General features: G+C 31.6%; 1 pseudogene; it reads left to right on the forward strand.

The window, feature by feature from the left end:
• The first annotated feature begins 3,041 nt into the window (after positions 1-3,041).
• On the forward strand, positions 3,042-16,390 carry LOC125837735 (pectin acetylesterase 8-like; annotated as a pseudogene).
• The last annotated feature ends 6,633 nt before the right edge of the window (positions 16,391-23,023 follow it).

A 23,023-nucleotide genomic window follows, 5' to 3' on the forward strand; every position in this document is an offset into this window, starting at 1 on the left:
TTTTGCATGGTCATCATACTTAGTACTTAATTGTGCTAATTCCATATTTCTCTATTTTCTACTAGTGTAGGTTCCGGAAAGTGAGCGGGTTCTATAGTAAGCTTGGAACTTGAAGTTCTTCCAAGATCTTGTGGTATGTCCTCATATGTCGAGGACAAGACTTTTCTATTCTAATTTTATGATAAGGTTCTTGTAATAGACTTAATAGACTTCTTTTGATTGTAAAGGGCCGTGTCCCTACTTATGTTTTGTGATTGTGTCTAAGATGGTCATGTGAGACTTAGACTTCCGCTGTGTGTTTTTAAAGTTGTTTTAATGAAGCTTGAATGTTTGGATGTAAATACGTTTTTAATTCCGCACTATTATCATTATTGAATGCAATGAATGACTATGTGGCTTGTATAAGACCCCTTCGGGGTCGAATAAGCCTTGTTACGACTTGGGGGTGCTCCCTGGTCGTGACAGACTGCCTCCTTAAGGAAGCATGTTAAGCGTTGTTTGGAAAACAGGAACCAGAATCATCAACTCTCAAGGATTGATGACTAGTTATTATTTTGTTTACTTGAACCTGAACTTTTAGTACTATGTTTGGACTTAATTTTCAGGTTGTGTGACTGTTATTTTGAATTTTTGAAATTCTGTTTGTGCCTGTGTGGGCTGTGGTAGACTGGCAGTGACTTTATGTTGTGCTGCATTTTGACTTCTGCAATGTTGTTGGCTTGCAGCTTATAGTGCTGCTGTTTTATTCCGTCTTTGATAGATTGATATGCTCTTTTAATTTCTTCTGCTGCTAAGTCTTTGTAATATTTTGCTATATTGTTGGAATTAAATTGCTTCCTTGAGTCTAGTTTTGTCACCATACTATGGGGATCACTTTGCAGTAGTCTATAACATTTATTGTTTGAATAATGTTATGATGCTTAAAATGTTTTCCATGATATGTGTCTGTCACAAATTTTCATGATGGACAGAAGTCCACCTTTGAGATGTTACTGCAGGTTAGTAAAGGAACTAACTTCTTTGCCATCACTGTATCAGGTGAGGAAAGTCGATGTGCTTGATGGGGTTACAATTGTCCTTTCTGAAAAAGTTAAGTATGAATTGGTATTGGATGGAAATGACATAGAACTTGTTTCTCGGTCTGCTGCCCTCATAAACCAAGTAGAGGTGACAGCCTTTAAAAAGAAAATGTTTTGCCTCTGTTTCGTTCGTGTTTCCAGTTTTCTGATTGCAAATTGCAGTCTGTAGTAAATAATTACATGGAGTTTATTAGTTTAATTATATTGTCTTCAATTCTTCATGTGATTTTTTATTTTAAAAAATTGTGTGATATGTTAACGGTTAACCCGATAACCGAACTGATAAGGATTGATAACCGATTAACCGATAACTTAATGGTTTAGCTAGTCTACAAACAGATAACCGATAATTTTCAAAAACGAACCGAACCGAACCGACCGATATGCAGCCCTAGTTTGAACCTTGCACGGGGGCGGAGCTACAAGTCTTGTTTACGCAGAGTGTGATATTATATACGAGCTCTATGCCTCCGCCCATCTCTGTTTCAAGAATGAAGCCTCCGACCTTTCCTATGTTTTATTTTGTTTGATTAAAGCTTTTAATTTCTTTCATACAATATACATTTGGGTATTGCTTGCTATGAAAGAGTCAAGGTAACTTTGATAGTACAACTTACACATAGCTGCTAAATGTATTACTCCCTCCGTTTCACAAAGAATGACCTCTTTTCCTTTTTAATCAGTTTAAAAAAGAATGACTTCTTTCCTTTTTTGGTAACATTTTACTTTTTGTTTTCCACGTGGCATGTTTAAGACCACAAGATTAAGGGCAATTTTGTACATTTGACGTAACTTTAATTTAGGACCACAAGATTCAAAAGTCTTCTTTATTTAATTAAACTCCGTGCTAAGTCAAACCAGGTCATTCTTTATGAAACTGAGGGAGTAAGATTTATAAATACTAGAATTTGTCTATATTACATTACATAGATGCCAAAAGAATGCTTTGCTTATGTTAAGACACAGATCTAATTTAGTGGTTAACATTTCTCTTTTTGTCTTTCCACCTAAAAAAGAGGACCCATTTAATCATTTAAATGAAATTACCAGCTTATTGCATTTGTGCGTTTTTTTCTAGTGATATTGACGATAAATTGATAATCTTTACTTGTAATTGTGTGTGTTAATTTGTCTCTGTTTTGGTGACGTCGAAACAATTCTTATCGAGCTAGCCTCATCAGCCTTTTGTTTAGTACTTTTAAGTTATATTATTATTGAAGTAATTTCATATTACTCTAAACATCTTTTACATTAGGCCTGTGCTGGCACCGGGCCTACACCCCTAGTACTATAATAAGAAGAACTAGATTATCAACACATAAAAGTTAAAAAGAATCTTTTCAACTCATTATAATTTGGGTGACTTAAATAAAAGGTTAACTTTCTTTTGAACTTTAACCTCTATCTAGTAATTTTGACCAACAAAATTGTGAACTTTTTTATAATAAAATAAATTTATATTTTAAATATTTAACACAATATTTATTGGCCCGTACAGAATTGGCAAAACTTTATTGTTGTTGCATTTTTTTGGATCATATTTCTATCCCCATACAAATTATTTGGATTTTTGTTTTCAATATTGTGGTAGCTAAGTAGAGTTCTTGCCCTAGTGATTTATAAAATACAGAAGGAGAAAATGATGCATGAATAATATAAAGGAACGTTTTAAAATTTGATTATGAGGCTTTATGATCTATAAATTTCACCAGCCATAACCTGTAAGGGTGAAGGGTGACTGAGTTGGTTGAGCAGGTGATCTCCGAAATGAGGTTCGAGACGCTCAATATGCTTTCTCGGTCAAGCTTGTTGCACGGAGCTTGCCTAGTGTAGTTTATCTCTCATGTGTGATTTGCGGGGTAGGGGATTACCCCGTGTGCACCCTAAAGGTAGCGGCTGCAGATTCCTTGCCGTTAAAAAAGAAAAAATTAACCAGCCATATTGCCTAGGGTATATTTGAAGATGCTTTTGTGGAGAAAGCATCTGTATGAGATGTTGAATGGACAAGATGTATTTACATTGAAATTCAATGTTAAATTTTTTATTTATTTTCTGGGAGGAGGTTGGTGCAATAATGTCACCACTTGTCTTTCCCGGAAGAATACTCACTTGGGATCATCTAAGCAGATGGTAGAAAATCTTGCTTTTTCAGGGATTCTCAGCAACAGGCCTCAGTTTAATCCAGGTAGAGCTTTCACTGATTTTCGTATTGCTGGCTCTCATGAATAACATTTTTCCTGTCTGAATAACAGTGTTACATCTTATTTAAATTGTAGACTTGTATAACTGGAACAGAGTAAAGGTTGGATATTGTGATGGATCATTCTTTACTGGTGATGTTCAATCCGGTAATTTTGAGTTAATACTGATACTCTTGATTCGTCCTAAACCATGATTCTCTCAAATCAAGTTCTAATGTTAGGCTATCCTGTCTGGATGTGGATTGACTTCAATTTTACATTGTGACAGCTTCAAAGCACTCTTACCAATGGGTGCAGTGCTTTTCGGATGCTGGTTATTTGCTAGTGTAATTCTCTGCTTTATTGCAGGAAAGATATTTCTGGTGCGCCTCATATTGAAGAATACTTCAGAGATGTTGTCAGCTTACATGTATGTTTCTTTAACATCCTTCTCATGGGAGTTCCATTATAATTTTGGTTGTAGGTGGCTCCACATTATTTCTTTCATCTTCTGGATATCTTACTGCCTACTGTGGCCAATCCCGACTCGATCTTATTTGTGAACATTGTTATGTTATCTTCCCTTTTCTCTCTGAAGAATAAAAATGTTGGGAATCTGTATTTTTATCTCCTTTACTATGTATGAACTACTATTTTCTAATGTTACTTGTACCTAGAAAAGGGAGAAATAGTGATGTCAACAGATAAATTTCATGTTCATTTTACCTTATATTGGCTTCAGGGTTCTGCCAAGAATCTGCCGTCAGTGTGTGTGCACCTCAAGATTGAAGCCGGATTTGGTAAGAGCTGTTGCTTTCATAATATGTTTTCTGCCTTTTGCGTTATTGCATCTTACACCAATAATCCAATACATCTTGCAGTGTTTTTTCCCACAAAATGTTGCTCAACACGTGCAAACGCACACCACTTTTCCTAGTTATGATTCCTGGCAGGTAAAGAGCATTTCTGGAAACTCCAACTCCTGTTGGATTATGCTATCTTCTCGGCTATATTTCAATCCTCGACTGTTTTATAGTTATTGCCTTTTTTGCTTCATTGGATTTGAGAACTTTGCATTTCTGTGTTGTTGTGATGTATTTGTTAACTGATACAATACCTCACCTAAAACTATTACCACGAGATTTGATATTTAAATGGGCAGCACGCTTTCAATTCGAATTGGGACTCTAGAAAGTGTGTTCAATTTCAATTAGAATTCTAGGAGGCTACTCAACCCTAAACCCTAGTTTATGCCTATATAAAGGGTACTAAATTCCCTAAAAAGGCATCTCAAAAATTCTATAAAGAGATCAAGACCTCGATATATTCCACAAAAGACATGGAATATTCATATAGAGGTCAAATCTAAATCATCCTAGTTCGAGAAATACGCTACTAACGGCCCTCGAATCATGAATAAATCTTAGGAGAGTAGAATCAAGGGAGGAACAAAATTGTATCCGCATATTTATCAATATATTCATGTTTCTTCAAATTTTATTTTTGTGGTTTATTTATTTTCCATATATTTAAAATTTGTTGCAAACAACTATATGGTGACTTTTTAGGTCAAAGGTACTTGAAATCTGCTTTTCATCTTTTCCAAGTGATTTCATGCATTCGGGGACACAAATGTTGAACAAGATATGTCATTGTTGACACATAATAGCATGAATGATCTAAGAATAGGAAACACCATCAACAATCTGGTCAAGATTTTAAAGTTCCTGTGCTAAATATGGAGATGATCCTTTCAAGACTCTGATCTAACCAGATTGCCTTGTTTATCCGATAACTTCGTATTACATGGATAAAAACACTGAATAAATGTATAAAACAAAGTGGAATTACTTGGTCATCCTGACTTGGTATTATCTGACTTCAGATGAAGAACACTTTGGCTCCTGGACTTGCTGATCCCCATGGGTCTGACACATTCGTCCGATAACTTAATACGCCATGAATAACAATAAATGTAGAAAACAGTATGAAATTACTTGATTTTCCTGACTTAAAAATATTTGAATTCAGATAAAGAACATTTTGACTCCTGGTGTTGCTGATCCCTATGGATTCTGGCTCAACTGCAAACTTGACATACTGGAATGCTCTTCCAGGCAGCTTCAAATTATGCATGATCAGGACTCTAATCCCTCAATACCTCTATGTTGAATTTGAATTTTAGATGATAAATATATGTCGAAGCTTTCATTCCAAAATAGAAAAGATACATTTTTCATTTGTTCATGATGTCTGACAGTTAAGACTCATTCCTCAGGTTATAGAATATTGTTGTTTCTGAGAGCATTAAATGCGCTCGGCCCTTCTTATCAACTCCTGCTATGCACACTGTCAAACTGAAGTTCAAGAAACATGGTACAGGGCTGATTCTTCTAAGTTAGCTAACAAGGTAAGAAATTAACTCAACTCTCGTTTAACTTCTTGTTGGTGTAGACCATTCGTGTAGAACCACTGACTCTGCTATAAAAATGTGTCTTCTGCAGACTATAGCCAAAGCACTCGGAGACTGGTTTTACGACAAAAATCCATTCCAGAAGATTGATTGCCCTTACCCTTGTGACAACCGTGTTTTTTATCCAAATGCCCATACTTTCGACATTGATAGAAGTTATTCTTTGAGATCATTGATATGGAAATCAGAAACTCCCAAAGGGAAAGAAGCTTGTATTGATTTATTTGTTAAATATTTCACAATAAGGGAAAAGTTATCATGGCATGAAATTGTATGCTGTGGTGCCCTATACACTATACAGATACTATATAGGCAGAATGACCTGGGAGAACTTTGTATTTGGCTCCGTTTGTCAGTTGGACCCTCCTACTCATCACTTTGTCAACCAAACCCTTAAACTTATCAAAACACAATATTTTAAACTCCTCAGACCATTGGCCGAGCATATGTGGCATTAATATTGGTGAGCTGGAAATATGCGTGATTACACAAGCTTGAAAGCGAGTAAAATCAATATTTTAGTTTTAAAAAAATTAAAAAATAAAATTATCTTCTTCAACCCTCCTTCATCCACACCCACCCTTTCTTCTTCTCCACCAGCCCTCTCTCCTCTACCCCTCACCACAGCCCCTCAACTTTCTTCTTTCTCCAGCCTCACATTCACTCTTCTCTGCCTCTTTTTTTTTTTTTTTTTTTATACAAATCAGTAGCATTAACTTCTTCTAAAATTTTCGTTTTTTAGGTTTGAAAAACATTAGTATCATTCTTTTATTAGATGGTTTTAATGAGGAGATTCGGATAATGTGAAGGATGATTGTGACTATTGAAAATTTTAAAACTCCATTGATAAGCTTGAAAAAGCTTAAAAAATAATAAATGGGTCTTGTGAATTTGTAAAATTAATTAAAAATTTTGATTGGGGTTCATTGAGTTTGTGTTGATGAACTTGTAGTTGAATTTACAAGTTAAATCAAGAAGAATTTGATCTAATGGATATGAATCTAGTGCTCAATTTGTGACCAAATATGAAGAAGATGACTATTTGAAAAGTTTAAGAAATTAAAAAATTGATCTAATTGATTTTATTTTATTTTTTTAGCACTTAATTTCGCATGTGGCACTAAAAATGATGTGGAATTTCACGTGTAATCGCGTCCATTACACGCACACTGACCGGAGGAGAAAAGGGTTTAAAATGTTGTATTCTGATGGGTTTAAGGGTCTAGTTGGCAAAGTGATAAGTATGAGGATTCAACTGTCAAACGAAGCCAAATACAAGTGTTTTTCAGGTCATTTCGCCTACTATATATGTATTCTTATGCAATTAGTAAAGATAATCTCAATAAAAGTGATTTTATACTTGTTTGTCTTGTCAAATGCAATGTATATACATACATTATACACCGATGTAGATGATGCACTGAATTTGTATCCAACTGCCTAAATTGTCAACAGGTCAAAGACAATACGCGGGAAGGACTCCACGGAAGTGGACATGTATTCATATAGGGTGTGTTTGGTATCAAGGAAAATCTTTTTCAATTTTCTCATGTTTGGTTGGGCAAAATGTTTTCCAAATCAATTCATTAGGAAATAGACTTCCCTTGTTTTTTAAAAATACTAGTATACGTGCCCCGCGTTGGGCGGATTTTAAAATTAAAAAAAAAAACTAATAAAATCTACTATTCACTTTGTACTGTATATTTTAAAAAATAATTATACAAATCAATTAACTTATTTATTTGTGCATATTACAGTATCATTTTTATTAATACACAATTTAATATTATGTTTATAGTTATAATTAGCTACAGTTATTGTTTTTTTAATATATTTTGTTGAAATTTTAATAAAGATAATATTACTTTCTTTTTGTTTATTTTAGTTTGATGAAAAAAAACAAAAACTTTATGCGTTTTACATGTTTGGTCTACTATTTTTTATTATGTTTAATTAAAATAATATTATATTCTTGTTAGTAACTTTTTTTAAATCTAATTTTCACATGAAATGATAAAATATTTAATTGTAGGCATGATATTCAAAATTTTAAATTGTGTCTTTCTATTTTTTTAGAACTCATATATTGATTACATGATTTTTTTTAAAAAAATCATCTAATTATAGTAATATTTTATTACTAAATAATTTTTAATTTCCAAATCAATTTCGAAAAACACATTGAATCGAAAATGAATATAAAAAGATTAATCCTATAAGATTTAGTTGTTATTGCAAGAAAAAGTCATTAAAAAGAGTTGCAAAATCAGCGAGGAAAAAAAGTTGTTGTATATGTATTTTTCACAATTTGCATTCAAATATAATTTATAGTTACATTGACAGTTATATTTTTCAAATTTATTAATTTTATTGTCTAACAAATATTTTAACAATGACATATTTTCATTAATAAAGTATAAAATAACATGAATTTTTTTAATATACTTTAAATAAAAATTATATAGTAAAAAAATATTCATCAGTTTTTGTTCTTTCATATTCTATGAATTTTCAATCAAGAAAATCATAAATTAAAATTGAAATACATAACTAAAGAAAAATAATAAATTTCATTATCCCATGACCAACAAAAACATTCATCATGTTTCTCTCCACACAATCCATATTATTTGTCTCATCCCATGAACAACAAAAACATTCATCGTGTTTCTCTCTACACAATCCAACTATTTTACAATAAATCTCCTACACTAATGAAGGAGTAACATATCTTATTTTGATATTAAAAAAATAAAATGTCATAAATCATGCTTTAAAAGAATTAAAAACACAACTATAACATATATAAAAAATTAAATAAGGCCAAACAGGATTTAAAAAATAAATAAATATGTATTGCTAAATTTAATAGTAACTATTGTAACAAAAAAAAAAAGAAGATAAATACGAATGGAAGACTCCATCATGCATGGAGCATTGTATTGATTAAATGTGTTTGTCCGCATGAATAAATAGTAATTAGTTAGTAAACATAAAATTTACTAAATTCTTAAAGTATGACATAAAATTATGATTAATAAATGAAAGAAATAGTACCCCTCCTTCAAAATACTTGTCATATTTTATTTTTTTAGAGACAATTCAATTAATATTCAAAGCTAATTCAATTAGATTAAATCAATATTTTTAAAATTAATTTTTTAAATACATGAAAATTATAGAAAAAATAATATACATTATAATTCTTTTCAAACAAACAAACGCAGGTCTCTCTTATTAATAGTAGAGTAGAATTGCATAGTTTACATAAAGTTCATTAAAATATGTGAGATAATAAATAAATCAATTTATAAGCAGAAATAAATTTTGAAAAGTTAATTGTCCAATTAATGACTTCTTTTTTTGTATAATAGAAAAAAAAAGTTTATTACTTCAATATCAGATAGAAAAAACTCAAAAGTACAGAAGCATAAAATACCTAATATATCTTGTGATGAATATAAATACCTAACATATTTTGTGATGACTATACAAATTTGGTGCTTTATCTTGTATATACATATATAGTAGTAAAAGTAAAGTAATAGTAATTATCTATTAACAATAAAACTAACAAAAGACAAAAGATTCAACATAATCATCCAATATAAATTAGAATATCTTTGACAATTCAATTAGCATCCTACAATTGCATGCAGTTAAGGGAAACAATAATATTGTTTTGAAGAAATAACAAAACATGTCATTGATATGCATTTTTTAAGTCTGAAAATGGTCAAATATTTTCGGAGAATAAGAGAAAACCAATAAACATGAAATTCAATGTCTTTAATCTCATTTATGCAGAAATTTATATAAACCACAGATGAAATCATTAACCACATCATTCTTCTTAATCCTTTCTCTAACTTCTTCCGTGCATCGAAACTGCTGACGTCCTCCCATGGATCCTCTTTCTTAAGATCTTGTTATGAACTTGGTTGTTAACTTCAACACCAATAACGTGTTTGGTAACATTTCAAACACGACCGGTACATTCACGGTAGAACTTGTGAGGCATTATATAATTTATTTTGTGAAATATTTCTCTAATGAAATTTCCCATTTCAGAGAAAACTAAGAAGTGGGCAAGAAAAATGGGAAGTTAGATAAATGTGGATTTTGTTAGCTTTATATGTTTTAGTTTTTAAAAAACTGTCACGTTAATTTTTGAAACCGTTTTAAATTTCTGTCTTGTTTTTCAAATTGTAATTGTATTATTATTTAATATAATTAAAGATAATTATTAATTAATAATTAAATACTTGATATTTTAAAATTTTAAAAACACTATCACCTATAGATGTTTTAAAAAATTAATTTTAATTAAATTTTTTTATCATATATTAATCAGTTACAAATCCACAGTTATCCAAATTATTATTATTAATTTTATTATTATTATTATTATTTATTATTATTATTATTATTATTATTATTGAACAATTTACACTTTTATTTTTAAATTATATTTCAAAATTGAAAATTTTAAAATTCAAATAGAAAAAACAATTTTCGTGGAAACCAACCAATATGCAATTCAAATTCATTCTTATCCAAATTATAAATTACCTTTTATTTTAAAGTTGTATCTTAAAGTAGGAAATTTCAAAATTCAAATTTAAAACAATTTTCGTGGAAACTTTAAAAAGAATTAAAAATTAAAAACATGTACCCATGAATTCAATTCAAAATAGTAAGGAAGTTTCGGTTAATTTAAAAGAATTTTAAATTAGAATTTTAAAATAGTAAGGAAGTTTCAATTCGGTTGAATAGGTAGTTTTTATTTTTTAAATGTATTTCAAAAATAGATAATTGAGTTGCTTAAAATTTAAAACTTAAAATAAATTGCTTATTAGTTAATCAAATCCTATTCTTTAGCAACGTGAAAATGTGGATAGAATTTGCTGACATGTTTTTTTTTTTTTTAAAAAAAAAAAGTCATATTTCTTTTTTAAACTTAATTTTAAATACTTAAATTTCAAGATTAATTGTGGCGCTGACACATATGTTGTTTTTCTTCTCCTTTTATATATAGATAGATTTCCAATTTCCAATTTTTACTTTTTCACCCCACTCCACCCCCAGCCCCCCACCCCCCCAAAAAAATATTAAGTTTGTTTTTAAAAAATATTTTTAATTTCAATTATTTATATTTTTACCCCATCTCACTCCCCCCCCCCCCCCCCCAAAAAAAATAAAATTAAGTTTATTTTTAAAAAATATTTTCAATTTCAATTCAAAAATTATTTTCTACTCTCTAGTAAAAAAAAGAGATATTTTCTCAAAAATAATTTTCATTCATAAATCAAACACTAAAAAAACTTTTCTGAAAAATATTTTCTACTCACCAACCAAACATGAGAAAATAAGTCAAAAATCTACTTATTTTTCCAGGAAAACATTTTCTAGGAAAATATTTTCCATGGAAAACATTTTTCTTCATACCAAACACACCCATAGTTGTTGTGGTTGGTTTACCATGCTCGTTCAGGAGATATGACTCTATGTGGGTGATCATGTACCGATTTACTAAGTTGATACACTTAGCTTCCGGTCAAGACTACATACATGGTGCCTCAGAGCATAGCTATTTGAATTTTATATAAAAAAAAGAATAGAAATAATGGTGTAGTAAATCTTGAGATATTAAAGTTTTTACAATAAATAATAGAAATAAATAAAGGGAGTACTAATTGACATATTTATTTTTTAATTATCATAATAATAATAATAAATAAATCAATATATAAAAAAATAGTAAAAAATTGTCAAACAAATAAGAAAAAGATAAATAGGATCGTTGACCAGAGAAAGGTGATATATATATATATATATATATATATATATATATATATTATAAATTCATTTGTGTTTAATCTACCTAAAGAAATATAATTGAGACCAAAATACTAATAAATGCTTTTGATTAATCATAATTTTAAAACCATAGCGCTCATTATTTAGTGACGAATCACATTTCTTAGGTTACATAATAAAAAAATCCACATCCAATCAAATCCATTGAGGTACATTGTCATTTCTCTTAAATTTCAAGAATCAATTCAATAGTAAGTTGGTCGGATATTTAGAATTGATTGATAAATAGCTCAATACGGAAATTTACAATGTGCTCAAAAGTTTTTTTCTTTTGTTTATTATTATTATTTTAAAAAGACGCATTTTATTATTGAACACCCTACTCAAAATCACATGTCATTATGAGTAAATTTTATTGATTCATTCAAAGTACAAAAGAGTGCGCCTAACTACAACTCACAAACAAAAATAAGTACAACAGACGCATCCATTTTACAATCACGAAACAAATGCTGTAGATTTAATTTAAGAGTCATCTCATTCTATTTAGGTTCACTAATTTTTATTGGCTTGTGAAGGAAATGGAGTAAATGAATCAGAAATAGGAAAACGTCATCATTGCATTGCAATGTTGGGCAGATGATTATATATATAATCTAAATATCCTTCGTTATAGTTTTAGAATTCTGATGCCCCTACCGTTTAATTTTTGGAATGTGTATGCCCTTTGGACTAACGGAGGGACACGTGTCACGATCTTAACAACTTAACTAAAATTTATATAATTTTTATTTCCAATTAAACAATAGACCCAGATAATTAAAAACCCACCCAAATAAGTTAAGATCCACACCCAAATAAATATCATTTTTCCTTTCTTCTCTAGTTCCAGCAACCAAACACCCCAAGAACAGTTACACAACAATGCAACGACTTCATCTTCTCCGGCAAAGCTCCACATACAAAACCATTTCTAATTGCTATTGAACCCAACCTCCCTCGCTCTAACAAAATCAGTGAGTTAGTGACCATTCATTCACCATGAAACCTGACCACCACTCACCCATCTCTCCCTCACCGTTGCTCCAACAGCTCCAGCGAATCAAACCAACGACTTTGGAATGGATTTATGGTCGCAAAACTCAATAACTTTTTTAGATGGTTGGAACTTTGAAAAATGAAGATTGTAGGGCTGAAAGCCAAGAAAATAGATCTGTGAAAATAAAAAATCAACAATACATTCAACAATCACACTACAATGAGAAATATAAAATAAAATCAGTCATAAATCAGACAAGAAAAATATGGAAGGATAAGGAACAACCATACCTCTAGCTCTCTTTGCAGAGCTTCAACAATGGAGGTCAAGAAGCTTCTTTGTAACCCATAGCTAATTTGTGGCGTAGGAATGTTCATACATTGCAAAATGTACCACAAATGGATTTATGGGCAATCAAGAAGAAAAACGACGAAAAATTGCCCCAACACCAGAAAAAACCAAACTCAATTTCATCAACTGAACCCCCCCCCCCCCCTCCCACAAAGTTCTACTCATACATTGAATGAGTTTCCAACTTTGTTTCTGTCATTTGTTCTATTTAAAATTTTTTAGTGAATCTTACTAAAAGTTGTGTTGATAAGAATAATATTAAATTGGAGTATGCAATATGAGATTTAACTAAAATGCAAAGAAAATCTCTAATGGATTCTCTGTTAGAAAGGAAAAGATTTGAGAAGATGGTCTATTGGAGTTTTGGTTATAATTTTGGTGCGGGTCTTAAAATTATTGAGGAACTTTCACATATAGTCACTCAAAAATAGCCTAATTACTCTCCATAGGTATATTTTGATAATTACAATTTGTAGCTACATGTTATAGGGAGGAGAGAGGCGATCGAGATTGGAGAGAGAGAAAAGAGGCGAGCGAAAAAAGGGAAAAGAGTGGGAGAGAGATTAATTATATATGTATATCGATTAGATAATTGTATATTATACATATGTATTTGTATATATGGCAAGAGAGATTGGGAGAGAAAGGAGAGAGGTGAGCGAAATTGGGAGAGGGAGGAGAGAGGCGAGCAAAATTAGGAGAGGGAGGAGAGAGGCGAGTGAGAGAGGGCAGAGAGTGGGAGAGAAGTAAATTGTATATGTGTATCGGTTAGATAATTGTATATTATACATATGCATTTGTATATATGGCAAGAGAGATTGGGAGAGGGAGGAGAGAGGCGGGTGAGAGAGGGCAGATAGTAGGAGAGAGGTAAATTGTATATGTATATCTATTAGATAATTGTATATTATAAATATGTATTTGTATATTCTGGCTAATTATACATATACAAACATGACTAATTATACAAACTCGAAGTCAGCCCACGTAATTAATGTATAATGTTAGTTGCGAATGGTAATTATAATAAACTATAGTTATGATGAGTAATTAAGTAGCATAAGTTTGCTTAATCGCATACTTTACCCTAAATTATTTGGGTGGGGTTTTAATTATGCGGGTCGATTTTTTAATTGGAAATAAAAATTAAATAAATTTTGGATAGGTTGTTAAGATCGTGACACGTGTCCCTTCGTTAGTCCAAAGGAAAAAAACAACATATGCAATAACTTGTGCTCTATTTTAGTATGGTCAAAATCAGCCCGCCTCTTTTCTTCTTTTTTTATTTTTTTATTTTTTTAATTTTACGCTTCTTAGGAGCTCCTACCCCTTTTGCTCCCTTGGTGACTCGAACTCGCAATCTTCAGGTTGGAAGTGAGGGGTGCTTACCATCCGAGCAACTCCCTCTCGTCAGCCCGCCTCATTGGTAACCACATTACACTCATTTGATTGTGTAGTTCTGAGAATTTACATAATACCAAGATTAGATATGGAGTTCCACCTGAAATCAATTCACAAGCTATAAAATAGTTATGTAGAATCCGATTAAAGAATCTTAGCAATTATCAACATTACCTTGTATTCTGATAAGTAAATGGCTATTCGAGCTCAGCCTTTACCAAGTAGTAGAAGCTTAGATCGACTTTTACATGATTTGTGCCTCATTGTTTTCAATAGCTCATCACAGTGGAACGTCAATGCTTCTAAAATCACCTAATGTACAGATTGAATCAATTGTTTAAAGCTTGACTCAGAATTCAAATGAGGTACTTACAAGTTGTGTTTGATTATTAATTAGCGACAAATAGTGTGAGAATAACAAGTTGCAAAAACATTAACAACATAATTGTTTGTTCAACACTTCTAAATGAACATTAAACTACATACTTCCCATGCATTCTTCGGGAAAAACCTTAGTAGTTCTATCTCGTTTTCTTATCTTCGAAATCAATCAACTGAATCGACTTTAGATGAGAGTCCAAGCATACAAGGTGAATTTTGTGTACAGGGACACAAAATCTAAATATAGGCATAAAAAGTAAAGAATTACCTTATAGGTACAGTGTAATTTTTTGCCGAGGAGGGTCGGGTGAAAACCTCATGCCCCCGACTAAATTTGCTCGTGCCTTCCAATTGTCACACCATTCTTCATACATTATACAATTAATCTCACTCCATTTTTCCTCCTAGAAAACAGTTGAGAGTCAGAAGAGAAACCAATTTATCGAAAACATTGAACACCTATATTAAAAAACCAATAAATCACAATTAGCAATCACTCAGCAGCGTAACTAACTATTTCATCGATTACAAGTGAAAATGCCAAACATGTTTCACTTTCAAGTGCCACTAATGCATTAAAAATCCTTGTAATCTTTTTTTATTGCAGAATACAAAGTATGATACTTGCTATTCAAATCAAGCCATCCATCCAATCAACATCTTATTCATCTCAGGGAATTCTAAACCTTTAATCCCCTCATTAAGTCAATCGAACTTATCCCAATGCTCCATTTCAACCATATTTCTTGCGCAAAACATTTGAAATATGTATCTCCAAAGTTGTAGCATTGAAATGAGTTGAGTTTCAAACTTTTTGTAAAAATTTAAGAGCATGCATTTCATGCTACTTTTATAACATTTACCCATTCGTCAAAGAAAGTTATGAGTTGATCAGTTCAGAATCTACCAGTGTCAAAGTGAACTTTATAAGTTAAAATTAATGGTCAGTCAGATCTTATTCCTTCTTCATTGTAGCATATTTCATTATTTTGGGGAGTTGAATCTCGAATATAGGTTCATAGTTTAGCATTATTGTAATTATCAATGAGATTTTCGTTAGAAAGCTTATTGACGCCATCTTTTGTTCTTGAGAAAAAAAAAAAAAACTTTTTATGTTAATCAACTTTGAGTTTTATAAAGTAATTACAACTTGCCTTTCAAACAACTATCATATAAAAGAAATGTAATTTGTACCAAATGTCATTGTTACAAACACATGTACAATTATCATCCACGTTTAAATCATTTGCACATCCCTATCCCTGTCCCTTGAAATGTGTGTGTTCAATATCTTGTTTTCATAGGAAGGAGTTGCAATTGAAATAGCTAAGGCTGTTGTTGAATGCTCTAAATGGAAACTTTCAGCTACCGCTCTTGAGAATGCTCCGATGGTCCCTCCTGAGGTAATTAGCTATAGTATTAATTAGTGCTTATTTTTCTCTTTTAGGTTTCCACCCATACGAAGGAAAATGATGAAATTTTTCTGCTTCTGTTGTCCGAAAGTTCTTTCCCCCTCTTCGTGAAATTAGAGGTTTTTATTAATTTAACATTGTAAAAATAATTAACTGAACTATTAAATTTTATTGTTTACTTTCAGGTTTCTGTATGTGTTGTTGTGGTTAGTGTTCCTCAGTCTATTCCGCCTTCTTTAACTTCCGTATTTTAGCTTCTTCAATTTGCCTAATATTGTTTTTTTCTTGGATTCACCTGTCTGTCTTCTTATTAGCTGAATTATTTTCTAAAAAAAATATTTTATTTTGAAAACATGAATTGCTGAAAGATTATAAACATCATTCTAATTGTGATGATTTATAGCTGCTTATCAAATCTGTACACTTTTTCCTTATGCTTCAATGTTAAGAAGTAAATTTATAAACATGACACCTAACAATTCACTTCTATAAATTTTTCAAGCTGGCTGATTTATTTTAATTTGTGATGGATAAAGTTTTGTTGTTTTGTGCCATGCAAAAAATGTAGTAAATATATGATGAAGAAGATGTTATTAAAGATTGAAGCATGGCCTATGTAACAATGATGTTGTGTTGGGCCGTGCTTGTATACTTGGGAATAAAAGTGGCCATAATCCTATTCATTTTGATTGGTAATCATTTCAAGTGATTGTGATTCACTTTAATCTCATCTTCTTTATGTAATGGGTCTCAATTTTATGGTTAAGAATCTCAAACTTGAAGATACATAAGATTTTGTTATTTTATATTAATAAGACGTACAAAACTATTTTCTAAACTAGGCTCCCTTAGTAAATACTATCAAATAATTAATATATGTTTTTCTGTCACAAATGGCAGACAATTTTAATATGTGAAATACTAATAGTAAAGAATAAAGCCTTACACAACATGTTTCTGATTTAACGATAAAGTTTTTATGTTCTTTTAATCGTTAATCAAATGAATTTTAAAAATTCAAACATAGTAGAAAACCATAAAGGTTTTAATCTCCAGAAACCTCAAATACAGAAACTATTAGATTTCTTAAGCTTGTTATCTCTTGTATTAAGGTTAGCAAAACAGAAACAGAAAATAGATGAAACAAACAGAAATAATAATCCGAGTCCACAAAACCCACTGTGTTTCCTTAAGAAATTTAATCCCCTAAAGTACCCGAGGTTACAGATTAATTCCTCCCAAGATAAAATGGATTAACTATTAGAGAAGTAGCGGTACCTCAAACTTCACTAATTTCAGCGAACGCAAGAACAACAACAAGAGCACACACAGACTCAGTCGATCAACAATTTTGTTTATGTAAGAAAATGTATGCAGAGAGGACAAATTTTCAGTGAATGAAAAATGGGAAAAACCTCTTATTTATAGCCAATTGCAGTAAGGAACGCGTCTGTTCGGACAGTGGTGTCTTTCCAGAACGTTGTGTATTTTTGGGAAAAGTAGCGTCTTTTCGAAAGGAACAGGTCCCGTCAGAACGATGTTACCATTACACGCGAATTTCAAATAAATCCTGTTATGCGAAATTAATTCTGTTAATTAACTAACATTCTGAATTAATTTATAAGAGAAAGGAAATCAATTAATGAGATTGATTAAATAAATTTTGTCCAAAAATATTATCAATGAATTATTTGCCTAAGTCGAAGCCGAGCAAGCGACGACGACGACGACGGCGTGAGGGATAACAAATTATGCTATCCTAAAAAATGTTCCACGGTGTAAATTCTGCGCTGCAAAAAGATTCGAGTATGAGACACCATCATTTTGTTGTGGCAATGGTGTTGTGCGGCTTATTTCACATCAAGCACCAACAACTTTAAGAAATCTATATTTAGGAAATACTAATGAATCTGAACAGATTCAAACTTATATAAAAACTTACAACAACATTTTTGCGTTCACATCTCTTGGAGTTAGTTATGACAAAGAACTAGCAAAAAAGTATAAAGGTATATCCACCTTTCGAGTTCAGGAAAAAATGTATCACTTTATAGATGACTTAGTACCAGCTACTGAAAAAGGAACAAATTTACAATTATATTTCTTTGATAGTGAAAATGAATTGAGGAATCGATTGGGATGTTCAAGCAAACTGAATGAAGGTACTGTACAAAAGCTGATGGAAATATTAAAAACTAATCCATACTCCATATTCCTAAAATCACTAATAAATATTCCACAATATCTGACTTCTACATTGCTCTAAAATCCGATGCTGATTTAGATCAAAGAGTATACAACTTACCAACTGCATCAGAAGTCACTGGAATATGGGTAGAGCAAGATGCTCAAAGTTATACACTCACCCCACATATTTGTGTATATACAAATAGCAATAAGAGTCAATTGATAAATTATTACTACGATTGTTATGATCCATTATAGTATCCATTGTTATTTCCATAAGGTCAAAATGGATGGCATTGTGGTATTCAGAAAGTTGATCCTTTAGGTTCTTCTTCTTCTAGACAAAAATATTGTGAAAATGAACAATTGCCAAGCATAACAAATATGGCTACAATTGATGGATTTCTTGATATAAAAGCTGAAGCTATGCAAAAAGGAAAACGTAAGAGAAACACTGTTTCCTACCGTGAATATTACTGCTATCAGCTTCAAATGCGAGACGATGAAAATATAATTCTACATTCAAGAAGATTGTTTCAACAATACACTGTAGACCAATGTATAAAGATCGAAACTCAACGATTAGATTATGCTTCTTTCAATCCGGATTTATATAGAACAAATGTATTAGGAGGATTGCTAGATGCTCTACGACGAGGTGAAATAGATTCTTCACAAGTAGGTAAACAAAATTTCTCCCACTTAGCTTTACAGGAGGGCCAAGAGATATGCGTAGACAGCACATGGATGCAATTGCATTGGTACATCATTTTGGAAGACCTGATATATTTTTAACCATCACATGTAACCCCTTTAGGCCAGAGATCAAAGTAAATCTTCTAGCAATTGATGAAGCACAAAATAGACCCGATTTGATTTGTCAAGTATTTCGTGCAAAGTTAGAGGAACTAAAAAAGGATTTATTAAAGAAACACATATTCGGTAAAGTTGTGGCATATATGTACATAATAGAATTTCAGAAACGAGGACTCCCTCATGCTCATTTTCTAATTATACTTGATAAAATATTCAAAATACTTACACCTGAAGCCTATGATCGATTTGTTTGTACAGAATTACCAAATCCTAAAATAAATCCTCACTTATATTCACTCGTTACACAACACATGATTCATGGACCTTGCGGTGAAATAAATCCAACAAGTCCTTGTATGAAAAAAAGGATATTGTAAGTTTAAGTATCCAAAAGAGCTTGCTGATGAAACGACAAAAGAAAAAAGTTCATATCCTATTTATAGAAGACGCAATATAGGAAACTATGTGGAGATTAGAAAACATCACCATAACAATTCGTGGGTTGTCCCTTATAATTCCTTTTTATTATCCAAATATAATTGTCATATAAACGTTGAGATTTGTTCGGATATTAAAGTAGTTAAATACATTTATAAGTACATATGCAAAGGACATGATAAAACCGCATTCCAGATTCATACTAATGATACAAATATAGAAGTTGATGAGATAAAAGAATATCAATCAACTAGATGGGTTTCTGCACCTGAAGCAGCATGGCGTATATTTGATTTTAATATCAATGAAATGTCTCCTAATGTATACCATCTTCAACTACATCTCGATGGACAACAACTTGTTTCATTCAAAAGTATTGATAATATTAGTAAAATTATAAATAATCAAATGATATAAAACACAATGTTAACTGATTTTTTTGTAATGAACACAGTAAACGACACCGCTAAAAGTTTAAAATTACTATATCGAGAATTTTCCGAATATTTTGTCTGGTCAAAAACGGATAAAATGTGGACAATTCGTAAGCGTGAAAATGCTATTGGACATGTCGTCACTTGCCATCCTACTGAAGGAGAAAGATACTACCTTAGATTACTTTTAATGAACATAAGAGGACCAAAATCATAGCAAGACTTGCTAACGGTTAATGGCAAATTTTGTACAACATTTAGAGAAGCAGCTGAAAAAAGAGGATTATTACTTTTAGATAATAATTTAATAGAATGCATGTCCGAGGCAGTAGATTATCAAATGCCAGCAAGTCTTAGACATTTGTTTGCTATGTTACTGATATACTGTAGCCCAAGTAATCCAAAAGAATTATGGAAAAAATTTGAAATATCCTTATCACAGGATTTTGTGAGAATTCCAAACATTAGTACGAAGGAAATTCGTTATAGGGTGTTAAAGCATATTAATGATATTCTTCATTTAGTTGGTCGTGATATTAATGAATTTAAACTAATTCCTGAAATAATTAAAGCATTTGCGCTATCAAAAGAAGCTACAAATGTTTACTTTGAAAGAAATATTATTGTTAGTGAAGATGATCTGCTTCTACAAAATAAATTAAACATTGCACAAAGAAGAGCTTATAATATAATCTTGGATAGAATATTTTCAAATAAATCAGGTGCATTCTTTATAGATGGCCCTGGAGGAACTGGTAAAAGCTTTTTATATCGTGCTTTAATAGCAACTGTTAGATATAGAGGATTTATAGCTTTGGCAACTGCAAGTTCAGGTGTCGCAGCTTCGCTGCTTCCAGGTGGTCGCACTGCTCATCCTTTTTCAATAGCTGGTACTAAGTCATCTATAAAGTGATACATTTTCCCTGAACTCAAAAGGTGGATATACCTTTATACTTTTTTGCTAGTTCTTTGTCATAATTAACTCCAAGAGATGTGAATGCTAAAATGTTGTTGTAAGTTTTTGTATAAGTTCGAAACTGTTCAGATTCATTAGTATTTCCTAAATATAGATTTCTTAAAATTGTTGGTGCTTGATGCGAAATAAGCCTCACAACACCATTGCCACAACAAAATGCTAGTGTCTCATACTCAATTTTTTTGCAGCGCAGAATTTATACCGAGGAACATTTTTAGGATAGCATAATTTGTTATCGGATGGATGGTTTTCATGTAATTAACTTCTCTTGAACTATATCCTGCACAATATAGTTACTTCTGAAACCAAATTTAGTGGGCAAAGATTATTGTAGATTATAGCCTATCTAGTTACCTTACTTGTAATAAGAGTTTGCTCATGTGTAGATAATGTAGTGGTGCTGGAGCTAGCACCAATGGAGGCATTATTCTCGATGGCTGAGTTTGCCCGTTTGCCAGCTGAATAGACATCTTTCTTATTGGATTGTGTCAATTTATATAATTCACGCCGTCTAGCTTTTTTATCTGTGTGAACTTTTTCAGAATTCAAATCATTTCTATTACTTTTGTCTGACATTTGGAGAATCCTTATCTATCCTGAATGTGAGATATAAATTATATGTTTAATTTTTTTTCTTATTCATGCACAAAACACTTCAAAATAATTATAACAAATCAAACTATTCTTTGTAGAATTCAGTAAAGATGGAGAAAATTAATACATAAGGGAAAAGAAAAATCATAATAACGGGTGGAAAAGAACATACCTGTAGCTGAAACTTTAATAGTAATAATTGCAGATTCTTAACATCACACTGCACGCAAAAATAATTGTAAAATGAATTTAGTATTTTCTACAATTTGTATCTATCAAATACCATCTGTAATAGTTTACCTTAAATGTATGATATTAGTGCATAGCCATATGAATATATGAAAGCTTAGACAAACAAAACAACAGACCTATTAGACTTAAATACTGAAATGGAAATATTAGTGTCAAGCGACAATTCATAATGACATTGTTAACATATTGCAGTTTCTATGAGCTCATAATCACTATAGTTGCTTCTAGCATATATAAGCACAAGTTGATAGAAGTTCGCTGATCAGGATGCTAGAGCTCTTTTAAAAGTTGGGAGAAAAAAACCAAAAACTGATAAGAAAACTTCCATATGATTTTTTTCTTAAAGAAGCAAGGCATTTAGCTGCTGTTATAGTTAAAAAATGTAAGCTGACTTAATTTATGACATGTATTACGAGCAGTTAAAAAAGGTAAACTGACTCCATTTAGAAAATCTATTCATGTTTTCCAGCAAAATACATTGGCAATGTACAAATTACATTTTCTTAAATTTTTATCAAGTCATAAATACAATGGCCATACTACCTATAATATAAATAATTAAACTCATGTTTCTGCCTTGGTCTTTCTTAGCTTCACTTTGGTTCAATTCCTTTTTCAACTTTTCCTTGCCCATTCACTGGTTCAGCCTCATGACCAGCACCACGGTTCATGACAAGGACCACGACCCGTCTAGGTGCTCGTGGTCTTCACTTGGTCACCATCATTTCCTGCTTCTTTTTTCAGTTTTCCACGCAAGAAAGAATCTGTCTGCACATTCAACAAACACATCAAAACATACAAAAATGCACAATTCTAGTATTACTCCTTAGCTTTCAAGCATCAAATGTGCTAAGATTTCGCGGCACATCAGTAGGGGGTGACATATTTGTATTTATATAGTCACGGATTGAAGACGATTGAGCTTGTCCACTCATTCAAGCTTCGTACATCTTCACCATTTGCTGTCTTAGTATCCTTACCTCTTCGGTTGACACTCTTTCTTGTGGCATTATCTGGTTCTGGACCTCATCATTGTCCGACTCATTTCCGTCTTTGTGAGTCATTTTCTTTTTTCCTTTTGACCTTGTATTGTAGGGATGAGATGCCAGCTTAACCACAAACCAACCACCTTAATTTAACTGTGCATGGATAATAATGCTTGTTAGGGTTGGACATTTCTTAATTATTAG

Source organism: Solanum verrucosum, unplaced genomic scaffold (genome assembly GCF_900185275.1).
Source record: "Solanum verrucosum unplaced genomic scaffold, falcon-dt-bn FXZP01000029.1, whole genome shotgun sequence".
NCBI lineage: Eukaryota > Viridiplantae > Streptophyta > Magnoliopsida > Solanales > Solanaceae > Solanum > Solanum verrucosum.